This window comes from Gasterosteus aculeatus, chromosome 2, assembly GCF_964276395.1.
Source record: "Gasterosteus aculeatus chromosome 2, fGasAcu3.hap1.1, whole genome shotgun sequence".
NCBI classification, from domain to species: Eukaryota; Metazoa; Chordata; class Actinopteri; order Perciformes; family Gasterosteidae; genus Gasterosteus; species Gasterosteus aculeatus.
In genome coordinates, this window is record NC_135689.1 from 8,660,866 (window position 1) to 8,666,865 (window position 6,000).

At 41.7% G+C, this 6,000-nt stretch overlaps 1 protein-coding gene across 1 annotated transcript in view; it reads right to left on the reverse strand.

The window, feature by feature from the left end:
- Positions 1 to 3,766, reverse strand: part of oprl1 (opiate receptor-like 1) — a 37,083-nt gene extending 33,317 nt beyond the window's left edge. The window contains exon 1 of the mRNA XM_040193775.2: positions 3,421 to 3,766. The gene's annotated coding sequence lies outside the window, so the exon portion shown is untranslated. The remainder of the gene's footprint in view (positions 1 to 3,420) is intronic.
- Between the last annotated feature and the right edge of the window lie 2,234 nt (positions 3,767 to 6,000).

Consider the following 6,000-nt stretch of genomic DNA (forward strand, 5'->3'; position numbering starts at 1 on the left):
TGTATCACAGCAGGACAGCTTTCTCTACAAAGAAGTATGACTGGTTATATTTAGAGGATAAAAACAGAAAGACTTAACTTCACGAGCAATGTTTCAGCAGTAAAACGTTGTGAGGTGTCGGAGAAAAACAATGTTGTGACTGCAAAAAGTTTCTGTAATACTTTACAGCCACTTCAGCAGACATTCAGGTTTAAACAATACAAATGGGTGAGTGTGTTGTTTTAATGGACTCTAGTCCAACAAAACTATCTGTAAATGATCTATAATTCTGAAGATGTTTCAGATTTCCTGGTGCCTTTGCTGCCGGGAGAATTAGCTACCAGGTACGTTTTATTGTCAATGAGTAAGGGAGCTGCTTTTGTAAAGTTTGTGACAAGCATCTTTTTTTGGAAATTGAATTATGTCCCGTGTAGACAACAACCCAATGTCACAAGGCTCCTTCCTCTTCAGTAACAGAGGGACTCCATTAGCACTGGGGATTAAGGCTTGAGTCTAACCCCGAACCATTGTCCTGATAAAAAGAAATAATAATTACACACTAATGCTACAAAAAAAAAGGCTGAGAGGCAAATGAAACGACGCGTTACATCATCATGATGTGTTCAAATTTCAGGGATGAATGATGTGTTTGTTTCATACTGGCCTCTTCAAATGACTAAAGAGGCCGCATGTTCTCAAAAAATCTTAACCAAAGACCCTCAATAGGATGTTAAAGAACAATGAGGTCCAGGAACACCAGTAAACATACACCCAAAACTCCACAATCCTTTGTGATGGATATCTGCATCTGACTGCCTAACCCCTTCAGAGGAAACCTATAACATAATGATACATAAGCTATGTCAATAAGCAGATACAGTGAAGGTAAACTGTGGGGGGGGAGATGTGCCATCTGGTTGTCTTAATGGTTAGTTACACAAATAAGACACAGCCCTCGGACAAATTTCCTCTCTGACAGTAAATGGACGAACTACACCAATAACAACGGTGTTTTGTTTTTGAGTTAATGAAAAGTTTGAAGTGTTTAGTAGAAAGGGCAAAGATGCACAGCCTATTTCTACCCAGCCAGTAAAACGAGGTGGGGAAAGTGACGCACAAGCACGCGCATGACACAACATGCAGAATTGACTGATAAAAACTGGATAATGTTGGGTGTTTTTGTAAAGCGGGGTTAGTTATTATTCAAAGTGACATTTTCTCTCAGTAACAGTGTAGAAGTGCAGTTGTTCTCCTGTCTGGCACCCAACTTTGAATCAACTGATTTTATTCACAGGGTTTTTTAATGTTATTTTTTTATTTTATCTTTAGCTACTGAACATAACAGCAGCCAGCAACACTGTGTCCCAAGAATGTCCACTTTGTTTTCAACAAAATACCCTTAGAATGTGACCATTTATTGTGTTTAATGGTCTTTTCTTAATGAGAGTCGTTGGCCATTACTGGGAAATATTACATCTCTGGCAGTACTATTGTCAGGATCTCCAATCCCCCCGAGTTGGTTGATGAGAAGAATCGCAGGACGTTGATCAATTAAAGTCAAAAGTTAACATTTATTTAGAAGAGAAAAAGATTACATGAGCAGATATCTGGCTCTAACTATTGCTTGCAAGCAGGAGGTCCAACACACCAGCACGTATCTCAGCGCTCGGTGTAATGACGTCTCCGAGCAGTAAAAACGCTGAGTTTTTATACACATGTGAAGGACATTCTCCGTGCCAGCTACGAGAAGCTGCAAAGCAGGTTGAGATAAGAACCCAGGTGAAGCTGAGGGTAGCACGCACACACACAAGATCCTCCTCAGTGGCCGGTGCAAATCATAATTAATTGACATAAAGTAAAAGCGTGGATTCGGAACTTTCGTACCGAATAAGATATGAACTAAGGCCATGAACAGAAGTCCTTTGTTTTGAAGCGTCTATGAGATTGAGTTGACCGTCCTCCCTTCTCAGGACACAGCTGCGAACTAACATTTTGTATCATGCTGCTCTTTGCACATCAGGGTCAAATACAGGACACTTGAGACACGGCTTTAGCACAAAACAATGTTATAATATATTTTACCAGTACATGCACCTCACACTCTTCACACATGTGCTTGAATTTGTAATCAACTGTGAGAGATCATGTAATCCCACTTCTTTGATCTGCTAAATATTTGCTGGTGAGTATTTTGAATTTTTCTGTTTGTTCATCTACCTTGTTGTGTAAAGAATTTAAGAGCAGCTCAGATTATGTGAAGTTGATTATCTACGGGTTTCATTATAATGTTGAATACTAAATTCAACTAAATGTAATTTTAGTCAAACAAATATAGTGACTAAAAACTGACTATAAGTTGGCTACTGAGGTTTGTTTGTTTATTGTTTATTGTAACATTTTCAGCCCCAGCTTGCTTCTAATAAAATGAATACTATAAATCTAAGGAAGTCAACTAATGCTAAAGCTCAACAACAAAATGAAGCACTATGTTCAGTTGTAACTTGTGAACAGGTGAGGAAAACGTTGTGAATATATCAGGGATAAAATTGAATTATTACACAAAGTATACGTGCAAATTCTTCTTCAAACTGAGAGCTCTTCTTTGGACACCTTTGGACGTCACTCGTCTTACTCCACCATCTCAGTCTGTCTGAGTGCACATGCCAACACGTCAAAACAAATGCAAGCCTGTTGATCACTTGGATGGGACACCTCTTATTGAACCCTGGAAACCAAAACCATAATACACAACACGTGTTCTCCAAATCTGTTGAAAGACAAACAAACGCTGATTTCTGGTGTTGGATGCATTTTGTGCAGTTTTGCCATTAAAACACTTCCATGAGGGTCTGCTGCAGAATTTCTCAGTAGTAACACCAGATGCCCACCCACACATTAAAAACACAATAAGAAAGTACACATAAAGAACGCACATGACCAAAGCCTCCCCTCTGATAAGACCCCCATTCCCCGCACGCACGCATACGTACGTTCACCCATGCACACACACACACACACACACACACACACACACACACACACACACACACACACACACACACACACACACACACACACATGCATCTCAATCAGAACAGGTGTTCAAATGCTATGCGTTTGAATGCAACAAACTCAGCTCACGTTGCGACCTGCAACTAAAGCGCAGGATGAAGCAAGTTGCAGGGCGAACGCACAAACGCGCCATGAATGCGAAATGCATATACGTCAGGCACGCGCCATATATGCTGTGTGTTATGGCAGCCCTTCAGCTGGTGCAGCTCAACATAAACACAGTGACGGAGTGCAGATGGACACAGCAGGCGCGTTTTCGCACGCACTGCGCACTGCTGTGATCCAGCGCACGGACGCATATATATGCGCATATATGTGCATGTGTGTGCGTATTTGCGCTGCGTGCACGTGCCTGCAGCTCGGTCTTACCTTTCCGGTGGCGACGGCTCCAGAGGACACAACCGTTTGGAAGTTGTTCTGCGTTATCGGGGGGGGGCGGTGTTATTCTCTGTCTCTCCCGCTGTCCTGGTTTGGTTCGGTTTGGTTCTCTTTCAGATGTGCAGTTTCCCCTCCGCTGTCATCCAGTGGCGGGTCCAGTCTGTCCCAAATCTGCGGGAGTCCGTCCAGGTTTTCGCCGGGATAACGAGGGGACAGGGGAGCCGCTTCACCTCCAGTCAGCATCAGCTGGCGTGGAGACAGAGAGGAAGCGGGGGGGGGGGGGGGGGCGCAGGGAGAAGGGGAGGGGTCTGCTGGGATAAAGATGCAGCCCGGCACTGCGCTTCGCTTTCCTCTTTTCTTGACAGATTTCTCTCTCTTACTCCCTCTCTCTCCCTCCCCCGTTCAGATCGATGATGGCTCTCTCAGGACCCCCCCCCTCTGTTATCTCCATCTCTGCACTAGTAGCCCATCTTGTATGTGCATTTGGGTGGTGGAGGAGAACCTGCTCTGTGTGTGTGTGTGTGTGTGTGTGTGTGTGTGTGTGTGTGTGTGTGTGTGTGTGTGTGTGTGTGTGTGTGTGTGTGTGTTTGTATCCTGGCATTCTCATACATCCAGCACGTGCAACCATTGGTATGTATAAACACTGCTTGATCATGATGTTTAAACCAGAACCCCCCCTCCAAAAAAAATAGGGAAACACCCTCAAGTGAGCTGCAGTAAGAGCCTAAAATCTCTTACTGTAAAGCTCATTATCTTTACATCAGCTCACGGTCTATAAAGAGAGACACGGATAAAATAAGTGATGGCATGACTACCGTGAGCAGGTGTAGGCTTCACTGTGCGCTGCTTCCTTTGTGTATTTCTTTTCATATTGCTTTGATTTATTATCACACCAAACTGAACTTTCCCCCATGAGATAGTTTGAGGTACACGTGAAACTGAAAGTCATCTTAGGCATTTTCTCACATGACTTGTCGACATTCTATCTAACAACTCTATTTTAACAATATGACTCCATGAGTATTGTTTTTAGGTATACATGAGTGTGGCTTTACCTAAGTTCCAGTAAAAACAAAAAGGTTATTTGGAAAAGCATTTGCTGCATACGAATGGTAGACTGACCGAGTATTTGACATTGGTTTGGATGATTTGCCTGGGGACAAAACCAAGAAACATATGCTTGAACTTTGCAATACCTTTAAAATACCCCCTTAACATGTGTGATGTGTAATCGTAACACATAAAAATGGTACCTTCCACTCATGAACAATTGACGGACGAATGCACATGTATTTTACATATTCTTAATGTATACCGTTTACACATTTACTTTTCAATGATGTCATTTGGATTCTCCTGATCTGCCGAGCAAGCGTCAAATCTCTAAGGTTATGTACAGAATTGTTTACTCCTTTAATAATTCCCACTCGCTATCAAGGGAAATCTATTGCTGTGGTTGCTGTCAACTTTGGATGTGCAGGCAGTGATTTACCTGATAAAGAGGCTAAAAAACATGAGATGTTTTGAGTTGAATATAATAATTCTGTTTACCCGGTCAACAGCTAAAGTAAATAATGTGATATGTTAATCACAATTAATTACAGCCAGCAGATTATAGAACAATTAACATTATATATAAATACCTTTTGTGTGTTATCTCTCAAAAACATATTGTTTGACTGCAATAAAGTAGAAATTATTGACATTATTTTTTAGCTTTATTCAGCTTAACTGTAATTTGCTTAAAGGCACTAGAAAATAGTAATTTGGTAAGAATTTGGATGAGATGGAAGTCTCACGAATAATCCATTTTAATTCAATTTAACTAACTAATTAACTAACTAAAGCTGTAAATTAACCAACCAAAAGTATCATTATCGGCAAGGGCAATTGAGCAATTGAGTAAGTGGAGGAAAAAGCAAGCCTATTATACGATTTGAAGCAGCAAAGCTGTGGTTTTGTCCAGTAATCACCCAGCCTTTGAGTTGATTTAGGCAAATTAGTTACTGCTTTTTGCGGGGCTCGCTGAGTTTAAATCAGCTAAAAGGAGCTACAATGCTAACGCAAAAATCCCCAACTGATTTGCAGGGAAACTTTGGCTAGCTCAGCCAAACAGCCCACGTGACGTTTAAGCTCTCTGGCTGCACCAAAACAGCCGGACGGAACCGTTCCCGCTCCATCATAGTGATTTAGGAAGTGTTACCGAGCGTAATCCACAGGGTGGGCGCCTCAAAGGAAGAACACCTCATCAGTCTGTCTCGAGACTCAACAGGCTCTGCAGATATGGAAACAAGATTAAGGAAACGTTCTCCAACTGGTCACTGATAGAGGTCATGAATCCTACTGAGGAAAACGCCAACACAATTTTATTGAAGAAAGACGTTTTTTTTCAATTACCGTTTGTTAGTTTAATTAACTTAGGCACCGCTAACTTAATGTTGGCAGTAAAATAAACAATTAAGTTCATTTCGCGCCGGTTCTCTAGATTTTTTACTCGGAACCTAACGGTGTTGATCGCCCTTTTTTTTGTCATTTCAGTTCCCGTCCTCGTGTTCCTGCTGATTTCTCACT